Here is an 11,485-nt window from a genome sequence, read left to right on the forward strand (position 1 = left end):
TTCTTAATGTTATGTTTCGTGCCTCAGTTGTGGTAAGCCTCAATAAATACTCTAATTTTTCTCTTTCAATCTTTGTTGTTTATCTTATTGATCGGATCATGCTTGTTTTGCAGGTTCAACATAGAATTCTCAGGCTCGGTGAATCTCAAGATTCCGTTATCTTTAACAAGGAAAGGGCTGAAATTGTCAGGGTGAAGTTTCAAAAAGAGAAGGACAACTTATAGGCCCAGGTCAAGAAGGCCAAAAAGGAGCTTGCCTTCATTAAGGCCACTTTCCAATCTATGAGAGGGCTACTAGGGAGGCCTCTAGTTGTATGGGATACTTGATCACTCTCAAGAGAAAACTAGGCAACATCGAGGCGGCTAGCGAGGAAAGGAAACAGAAGGCCTTGGCCGAACAACTAGCCAACTCGCAGGACAAGATCAACGCCTTTGAGGTGGCATGGGAGAATGCCTACAACAAACCGAAAGCCAAACTTGAAATAGCCAGGAAGTTAGCCTCTTATGCCAAATAGACACCCTCATTTCCTACAACGACTGATGTTCATGTCCCAACTTCCCCCGTCGTGGTAAAGTTGGATGATGTTGGTGATCACCTACTCCCTTCTGAGGCCACTTATGACAAGGAGCCTCTCATGGAGAATCATGTTGATCTTATAGTATTTGAGCCTGTTAATGCTGAGCTTCATGGCACCAAGACGGTGAATGTTGAGTCGGATGTAGTTGATCCTTGTTTTGACCCTGCTGAGGGGCATAGGTTTTTGTACCCACTCCCCTTTTGAACTCCTGATGCATTTTTATTTTAGATATTAATGAAAATTTATTTATTTTTATTGATCTACTTAGTAACAGTCCCAGAGAGCCATTTAGATTTCCCTTTATTGCCTAGATAGAGTCGCATAGATCAGAACCATGACGGAAAGTTCCAACCATAAAAAAGAGCAGTGGTGATACGTTGAGCTGAAAAATTTGCCCCAAGAGTCCGATGAAAATCCTTAGATTCTAGATTGGTCGTCATTACTTACTAGAAAAGAAGTAATTTTGGTTTGAAGAGAGGTCTCGCAATCACCAAAGGGCAAAAGACAGCCTCAAACAATAAAGAAGGGGGTGAAAGTTTATCACACAACCCAGCCAAACCATTGTAGTCCAATCACAGTAGCAATTGTAGCAGTGTTGCCAGTCCAAATAGCAGCCTATATGAACCAGAAAACAAAACAAACAAAAATCAACGGATAGAAAAAAGGGAATATCCACACCAGCTAGCCCTAAACCCTATCACAAGGAAGTTGCACTCGTAAAACAGCAGCACAAAACACCCGCATCACTCTCACACTACCGTAATCAGCACCATCGCAAGTCCAACAACAAAAAGAAAGCTTATCGCAACCCAACAACAAAAAAATCCTATTACAAGCAGCATAAAAAAACAACCTAGAAAAATAGTAGGGGCAGTCCTATTGCACAAACCAACCAACAGTCCTAGTGTACATAACATGGGATGCCCTATCGCACAATCCAGTTAGCAGATCTATCACATAGAGAAAGAGCAACCAGCCAACAACAAAACTATCACACAGCACAACCAACAACCATATTGCATAGCTTGACCCTATCGCACAAAATAATCCAATTGCATCTTGTGATTAGGTCATCACAGATCTAAAGGATAAAAAAAAAAGGAAAACCCCCTAAGGGGAAACTTCCAATGAAGCTGATGCTACTATGTTCTTGGTCCACAAAAAAAGGGAATGAGGAAGAGAAGATAAGAGGATGACGATAGCGATGAAGCTTCAAGAGTCCAAAACCAATGAGGAAGAAACTCAAGAAGGGGCTATCATGGGTCTTCGAGGGCTCTAATACCAAGAAAAATAATATACGAGAAATTGTCAATCTCATAATGAGAGCTTGACAGATATATATAAATAAAAGAGTGAATAAACATAAACGCCCTTACATAGAAATAAAATAGAAAACATAAACATAATCATTATTTCCAATAATCTAGGGGCAGAGTTTGAAGTATAAAATATTTTGAAAGGTTTTCTCTCCATTTTTCTCTTCTTCTCTCCACTTTTGAGAAAAAGAAAATTTACCTTTTTTTCTCTCCTCTTCCCTCAAATTATTTTCTCTTCTATCTTCACTTAACAATCCAAACAAGAGAAATGGAGAGAAACTCATTTATTTTCTTTTCTCTTCTCTCCATTTCTCTCAATCCAAACATAGCCTTAAAGGAAAATACAAGATTCAATCACCATTATAAAAAAACGAAAGATACATTTCTTACAATGTAAAAATGGGTGGAGAAATAGTCATGAAAGATAAGAGACGGGGTTTTAGTTCTGATTTAGGAAAAATATGGATGGAATAATTTGCAAATAACTAAAAACGTTAAAAGCAAACATGAGATCCAACTAGAATGCATGAGATCTCCTTAAAAGAAGATCTGTCCGTTGAAAGGCGCCAGATCAAACGGCTTTAGCCCATCGTTTTTCCCATGTTTTCGAGTCTATCCGTTGAACATTTATCTCTCTCTCTCTCTCTCTCTCTCTCTCTCTCTCTCTATATATATATATATATATATATATATGGATTAGGATCCGTATACACATAAAGCTACTCATAAAGCTACAACGTGTTTTGTCTTATATGGGCAAAAATGTTTGGAATGGGCTGATTTTTTGTGAAGATGATCTCTATGGTGAGGAGATCATCCTTGCCAAAAATCAGCCCATTATGAAACTTCTAGCCCCATGTTTACAAGTTGAAAAATTTTAGATCGTCCAATTTTTGTAAATCAGTTTTGATGGGGTTAGAAGTTTTGGAATTGAATGATTTTTTGCAAGGATGATCCCCTCACCACAGAGATCGTCGTCACAAAAAATCAGCCCATTCCTAACTTTTTTAACCATATAAGACAAAAATGTTGTAGCTTTATGAGTAGCTTTATGTGTCTACAAAACCCCACCCTATATATATATATTTATATATGTGGGTAGCCTTATTTTGACAAAATCCTAAACAACATTCTAGACAAAGTATTTTGTCTTATATGGGCTAAAAGTTTCGGAATGGGCTGATTTTTTGTGAGGATGCTCTCTATGATGGGAAAATCAGCCAATTCTGAAATTTCTAACCCTAAAAGCGCTTTTGATCAGCAGGTGTGGATCTGCTTTTACTTTTTTCAGAGTCGCCACCTAGTACATGATTCTAAATAAACAAGGACCACAAAACTACGAAAAGATTATAGATACAGGGATAAGATTATGGGATTGGAAGGTGTTGGGCGCCAATCCCACCTGGCAAAAATTGGTCTCTACTCTCAAATATTTCCATTACAAAAACGACCTAAAAAAACTAAAACTAAAAATTATTTTTTCTTTTACCTGAGTGATTACGACGGTCGATTCCCTCAGAAATTGGCGGTGAGCGTTCCTCATATGAATCTTCTCTCTTTATCTTTGTTACTAGAAACTTGGCTGAGTTGTGAGTTTCGCCTTTTCCTGTCATGTTTATCGGCTAGAGAAAGGTGGGCAATTTCTTAGATGTGAAAAAAAAAACAATAGGTTCAGAACCTTAGTAGCTCTGATACCATGTGAAAGAGATAGGCAGTCTTAGAAAATTAGAGCTATGGAAAGATTTCCCTTGTCACATTGTGAGGCTAGGTTTGAATTTATATAAAGTATTAACAAAATCTTTACAATTGTGGTATCCTCAATAATATATTCTGTACAAAAACGATTAGAAAAAGTTTCATATTACAATGGATTTGGTGGAGAGGATTTTCCTTAAGTGAATGAGATTCTTATCCCATGATTGATTCAGTGTAGCTCAGAGTATCATTCCTTAACAGTGATTAATAGCTACAAGTTATAGAAAGAAGGAAAAGATCTGACTAATGACGATGAAGTCTTTCTTGCATTCGTGTTTGGCTGGTGCATTGAATTCAAGTTAAACTTACTCCTCTTTTTTCAGTCTTTCTTGCACCAAAGTACTGTACAGAGTCAAATTATCTCTAACCTAATTTTCTTAATTTTATTTTTTTAGTGAAACTATATATGATTTTTATTTTAGGAAAATTACTTAAGGAACCTAAGGAAGGAACTTCTTTCTAAATCCCCTTAAATTTTGGAAAATGTTACTTTTTGATTTTGGCTAGCACCTTTCCATGAGCCTAGAAACTAGCAGAGTTGTTACCACTAAACCTGTTGTCACTATAGTAAAATAGGGATATAGCAACGGTCAACGATTGTCGCTATAGGGGAAAAACTATCGCAAATACATATAACGACAGCCACTCGGACCGTCGGTGGTTGTCGTTAAAACCTCCAACGATATATGTATTATCGACGGCCAACTATTCAGAAAACTGTTGTTATATATAGGACTTGTAGCGATAACTGCTATTGGCTGTCGCTATAGGGTATTTTTATAAATATATATATATATACACGATAACTGCTATTGGCCGACGCTATAGGGTATATATATACATATATTTGGCCTTTAGTTACGGTCGATGACCGTCTCTATAGGGTATTTTTTTTTTTTTTTTAATATTTGATTTTACACTTGCCTCCCTCACATGTTGCTGAATATTGGAAACACCCCTATGTTTTCAAATTGATGACCTAAACCCCAACTACCAACATGAAAAGACCCAAATGCCCCTTGTCTTCAACTTTCATAAATCCAATTGTTAGTCCAAATTCTAGTCTATAATTTGAAACTACAAAATATATTATCACTATTTATTACAATAACTTTACAAAAATATCCTTATATACATTAAGTTGAGAATTTTTCAAACTAAAAATCATATCTACTTTCATGTCAAGAAGTGCGATGAGGTTTCGGCTTGAGGTCACTCCAGCACGAGTCAACAGGAAATTTCAGCTGATCAAGACCAATAACAAAAGCTTACAATTTCTCTCTTCAACTTATGAGCAACTCAAGTATGCGATCGTGACCGTACAAATTCCTCCAGCCTGCCCCATACTTTTAGAGCTGCGACTCTGTCATGGTGTCTCTTATTCTTGCTAATCTACACATTCAAGTTACATTTACATATAATGTTGTGCACATAGTATGCTTAAAGACGAGAGAGAGAACATAAGCTTCAACCCATGGCTTAGTAGACTAATATGTATGTGTGCAACTTTGAGGTTGTGGGTTCGAGTCAAGTTTACCCATCAAAATAAAGAAACACATAACATATTCATTAATTTACATTAATGGTAGTCAACATTTAAACAACTAAGGAGCTCTAGAAAGATGCATTTGCTCATCGAGATGATCTTCACATTCCACTATTTCACCATCTTTGCAGACTCCACACTGTCATCTTCAAAACGCATAAAAAACCCTATAACTGCGTAAGAGATATATTTTACATCAGTGTATTGTTTCTCTTGCCTAAATCTAATATCATCAGATAAGGGACACCATTCACAAAGATAAATGTATCTAATGAATATCAATGAGCAATTCTGGGGAAAGAATTTATAAACAAAAAGTTAATAACACAAAAAAAGAAGAACAAACTATTTAATCATTCCCATTTAAGAGTTATGTTCTAATTTCAAATGCACTTCTTTTAAAGGATATAATATGTATTGAGAATCGAATGTCCTCCTTCATCTATTAGCAGAGTCCCTTCTTTGAACCTCATGATGAAAAAAATGAATAATGGTTACTTATTTTCATCATGCGACAAGCCCATTAGCCAAAGAAAAAACAAGTTTCAACCTCATGATGAGAAAAATGCTCAAATCCAATCTATAGCATTCACCAATCCCCAATAGTTTTGTTATACCTCCACTTGCATCCTCCAATGAACAACTTGAGTAATGTCAGACACTCACCCAATAGGGAGAGTATGAGAATGCCATTTTTAAGTTTAGTGAGCTAAGGGTCCATCTTCACTTGGTAAAAACCTTGCACTGATCCACTATTACCATCACACTACCTGTTATATAATTACCCAAGTTTTATTATATGTTGGACTGCAACCTATTAAGTATAAAATAGATCTATTGAGTGTTCTATACTGCATACATTAACACATTCTACATTGTCAAATACAACAAAACAAATAGGTATTCCTAGGGCATATGTTACATTTTGTGTACAACCCCTCTTGAAATAAGGGAATCCTCTTTGCAAATATATGGTCATTCACTTGTCTTATTGCACTTGTCTTAATTGTGATTGTAAAAATGAAGTGTATATATAATTGAGCATATGCAGATCTTCTAGCATCTTCTATTACAATGTTTTCAGAGCTTCAGAAGGGAAATCAAAAGTGTTCTCTTTCTATATTTGGTAAACTATCCTGGATGAACTACTAATAATATACCTTTGAATGCTATAAAACTAGCTTAATGGACATGTACTGATGCTGCATTGTTCACGATGATCATGTTCAAGTGCCCAATCTAAGATTAATTCGTCTATTTGGAACTTAGAAATAAAAAATTACAATGCATAATAGATGATCAAAAAACATGTACCTATTTATAATTTAGATTATAAAACAAATATAGTATCCAAACAATTGAGCAATTTAGCTAATCATGTACTTCTTTCATTAGATATGGACGGATGCAATATTGAAAAGATGGTAACATTTTACTCAGAAATCTAAGAAAAAGGTATACACTATAATAAGAAGTTTTCATCACAAGTTCCATGTGTCTGAAGAATAATGCACGTAAAAAACAGCTACTGGAAGCAAGTGTATTATTGTAAAATTTCAAAAGAAATCAATACCCAAAAGCCACTGTATTTGCAAGGACTTGTATTCTGGAAGAAAGCCGTCATCTAAATTAAGGGTAGCCGGTAATGAAAACATATTGGGAAAAAAGCTGTAAAATACACATCAAAATCTTTAAATTCATAACTGGAATCGTAGACAAAATTGTAATGCTCCACCATACATGAAAAAATTCTTCCATGTACATGTCATCAACAATCAAATGATTGATTTATACAAATTTAAATTTGTACTTCTACCATAGTTGGGAATCTTAAATGTTTGTCTATGTGTTTGTTTGTTTCCTCACATGCTTTGTATCTAGACCATGTCTCCATGCGTTTAATGGATGAGTGTAAGTCGTCCATTCCATTAGGGGGTATAGGAGCACATTGTTTACCTATCCATTTTAAAATATCAGGATGACAATGAGGAAATTTTAAACATTAGAAGAGAGAGTGGCCACAATAGTAAAAAGAAATAGAAACGCATGTAGTAAATTTTAAACCTTAGAAGTAGCACTCAAAGGACTCTTTAAAAAAAAGGCGAAACGCTTATAGAGTAAAGTCTATGGTCTAGTTCAGCAAGCTCTTAGTGTTAAGAATATTTCAGTTTCAACTCACATCATCAGTAATCAAATACAATAGAACAAAATAAGTGGGGTCCACGTACAAACCATCAATATAGTACTTAATAGATTATGCACAAAACAATCAACCAATAGATTTCTGCAGGCTTTGATATGCATACATAGATGCACAAACACTTTTTTCAGCATTAAAATAGTGCTGAATTTTTTTCACTTATTTTCAGCAATAAGCACTGAAAATATGGAGTAAACAAACACGTTATTTTGACAAAAAGTGCTGAATTTTATTTTTTCAGCAATAAACGCTGAAAAATAGCGAAAACAATCACTACCTTAGATTCATGCATGCATTTAGTTTAAGTATAACTTGTGTGTGAGTGTACATACTCTATAAGTAAGTGGCATTCTTCTTGTTTGAGCTTATGTCAAGGGTAGACTTTCATTATTGTTGGACTCATATATGGCCGTCTGCTCAGCCTGGAAGAAAAGAAAATAGTTAATTATGATAGTAGCTTAGCTTTTAACTAATCTCTAATTTAGTTTGAGATAAGAAATTTAAGCTAATTAAAAGGAATGGTGGAACTCTTACTTTTAAAGCTTCTAGAAGTTTTTGGTCATCATGGAGGAATTTTAGAATCAATGTTAGAACACTAACTGCAGATTTCAAACGGTCTTTGCCAAGGGGACAAAAAATCACATGACGTATCCCAAGACATTAGAATATCCACCATCACATGGTACCAAGTTTGTTGACAGTTTACGCATGTTCTCTAGAGTCTAGAGAATAAAGACTACAATGCCAAATATTTCCAGATTTTACCTAGAGCTACCCCTAAAAACTATGCTCTATTAACCTTCAATATCACACCAAATTTGAAAATTACTACATCGGATAACTATTTCCCCAAAGTACTCCAAAACAATATAACATTTTTAAATTCCTTCATCAATCTTTTTCTAGAATCCTAAAAAATTATGTCCCTTCTCTCCATTTATCCCCCCCCCCCCCCACACACACACAAAAAATAGTGGGAAATAAGTTCATTGTTTGAAGCATTCAATGAAAAGCTTTTAGAAGTTAGAAGATTAGCTTTCCCAACAAAAGCACCATGATTATATATATTCACAAAGAGACATCACCATAATGAGTTTTAAAGAATTAAACTTGACAACAAAAGAGAAAACTTTGTGATCCAAAGAAATTATTATAAGAAGATTAAGAGATTCGCGGGTACTTATGAATTACTATAAGGTTCTTAAGACAGACATATCATTTCATATATGAAGATTTTACGTTTTCATCAATGGGTGACTGCGAGGGGAAGAATTTAATCCAATAAAAGTGTCCAAGTTTAATAATAATCACATTACTAGAATAACTAGAACAGATAAGCCCAAATTCAAATCTAACTATAATTTAAAAAAGAAAGGAAATTCAAATCTAACTAGAACAGAGTTTACCTCACTGTCACACTCTTCAATGTCATTCTACCATAGACCTAGAACTAGCTAAAGATGAAAAAAGAATGCTAATCTCTAAAATGTCTCCATTAATGGTGAAATAAACAATAGACCAAGCCAACATGCCAATCATAACCCCTTACAAATATAACATCTCTCACATCCTTCTGTTCTTCCCTACCATCAGGATTGGAACTGGTTTTTTATTAGATTCCTCGCAAAATTGGAGAGGTTTATGACTTTTATCACCCTATAGCTCAAGGTGTTGTTGAAGGCATCCTCTCCTAGTTAGTACCTCTAGGATGATGTGTATTTAAAAATTCTACCTATGGAATCTAATTATACTTGTTTTTGTTCCCATCCATTTTTCTGTTACAATAACGGAAACTACAACAATAATTTTAACCAAAGCTCAAACAACTCAAATATCAACTAATTTAATAATTCATCAAAAAGAAGTAAACCATAATTTAGTTAGGAAAAAAAATTCAAAAGACTAAGGAAGCTAAGGAGTACATACATGATTATTAAACAACTACCTATTATCATAAAAAACAATTGAATGGAAATTACATAATTTTTTCACAATAATATAATCTCAAATAATGATAGAAATCCATTTTATGATTTAAAGAATAATGTAAACAAGTCATTCACGATGTTACCTTCATAGTTGTAGCAATGAACCAAATCATCAACATTCCCCAAATGAGTCCACGCCTTACCTACAACCTCATCGAAGATTGCCTCCTCAGCTTCCATATCCACTCCAACTACCATAACATGGATACGAAACCATTGACTTTCCCTACTTATACATTGATGGAAACACTCAATCAAAAAGTTTAATGCAAGAAGGAGAATCGGATGAGGATATTAAATTTGATCAGGAAGTAGATCATACCATAAATAATGTCGAGCATGATGATAAGATAGTTCAACTAAAAATATACTAAATGATTTTCAATGCTTTGATGGCAAGGATCCAATCGGTTGAGCATTCATGAATGAGCAATATAAGAGCTTTAATCAATTTCGGACAGCAGGGTGGTTCACATATCATCAAATCATACACCGGGATATGCATTCCACGGTCGCAATGAATTAGGAAAACTATAGGAAATATGACTTAGCATAAAATTCACTCATGCTCTATGTTCGATTTGGACCCTTTGATTTCAATGACTCTGGAGGGGTGTCGTCGAAACTAGAATCCGAACCAAACGCCCCAAGACAAACTACTATGTCTAGTATGCCCCCCCATATATCTTCTTTTTTATTATTATTATAAAATATCTTGTTTTCTTAGCAAAAAAAAAAAAGGTGAACAGGGTTTTAAGCCCATGTTTCAAAAGCTCAATCTAAGCTCTAATAATACCAATTGTTACATATTTTATAGAGTCTAGCTACCTCAAATGAATTACATGTAAAACTTGATCTAGAGCATTTAAATTGTAGGAAACTACAGAAATAATATTGAATTAATAATAACTATATAAAAAACTTCTTATTCTTATTTTGACAAATAGGAGAAGAAGAAGAAGAGTTGATATCACGAGGATCCTCTTAAGGAAATGGAAGGTAAGAGCTGAATTGAGCAACATAAATCTGAACCCATCGTTGGGGAAAATCCCAAAAGAGGCAACACCAACTATAAAGGCAAGTGTGTACAAAATAAGCATGCCGATTCTGCTAGAGATCTTCATCTCTTTGTCTACTTTTTTCTTAGAATTAGTGTTCCAGAACTAGGATTACTGAAGGTATTTGCCTCTTATCTCTGATAAACCAGCGTTCGCTAATGAAGCAAAACTGATTAGACATGGCTGTCATGAAGAGAGATGGTGGTGGTGGATACACAAATTTAAGTAACAAAGGCATCATCTCTCTCTCTCTCGGTCTCTCATTTCAAGCTCGAAAATGAATTTGATGAGTTTTGATAATTTTTCAGTTGAATCGATAGAAAAGATAGGTTTTCTTATATTTTATAAGTAGACTTATAACTCTAGTTATACAATCAGATCAACCCACAGACAAACAAAGGGACTCAAGATACCTCGGATCAATCTCAATAGCCAAATCAACCAAATGACCAACGGAAGCCCCTTCAAATAGTGTTGCCGCCATCAAAAGAGTGACTCTCTTCTTCTGTACATCAAGAAAGGTAAAATAAATTCAAAAATTAAGCTTATAACACTAAAAATTGTGACAAAAAAGTGAGATAACAAGCTTACCTCCTCATATGGAGGAGTTGAAAGTAACCAAATCATACTTCTGATGCATCCTATTGTTGTGAGAAAACCCCCAATATTCCAAAGGAGATGCATGTAAACACCAACAGCCAAAGTTATCAGAGCACAACATAACGTGAGATAAACCTGCAAGAATCAAAACTAATTAGATATAAGTCCCCAAATTTGGTTCCAAAGCACATTAATTAGAACTTGAACAGATTTGGGAAAGAAAAAAAGTGAAAATCAAACAGATAAATCAAATCTAAGGGTATGTTTGGTAACATTTCTAGAGTCTGAAGTCCGAAGTCTGCTTTCTGAAATCTGGAATCTAAAATCTAAAATCTAAAATCTTATTTTGGAAAAGTTGTTTGTTTATCATTTTTAAAAGCTTCTGATTACAAATAGAATTTTAAAACATAATGGTTATTTTAACAATAATACCCTTTTGTAATTC

General features: G+C 34.6%; 1 long non-coding RNA gene across 1 annotated transcript; it reads right to left on the reverse strand.

Annotated features, from left to right (window-relative positions):
• Window positions 1–7,605: 7,605 nt before the first annotated feature.
• On the reverse strand, window positions 7,606–11,216 carry LOC147404763 (uncharacterized). The gene is made up of 3 exons (XR_015177255.1): window positions 11,032–11,216; window positions 9,466–10,945; window positions 7,606–7,816 (listed from the first exon to the last, which is right to left on the reverse strand). It is a non-coding gene; the product is annotated as an uncharacterized LOC147404763 (long non-coding RNA).
• Window positions 11,217–11,485: the final 269 nt, after the last annotated feature.

This window comes from Akebia trifoliata, chromosome 4, assembly GCF_017979445.1.
Source record: "Akebia trifoliata isolate Shusen 1 chromosome 4, ASM1797944v1, whole genome shotgun sequence".
Classification (NCBI taxonomy): domain Eukaryota; kingdom Viridiplantae; phylum Streptophyta; class Magnoliopsida; order Ranunculales; family Lardizabalaceae; genus Akebia; species Akebia trifoliata.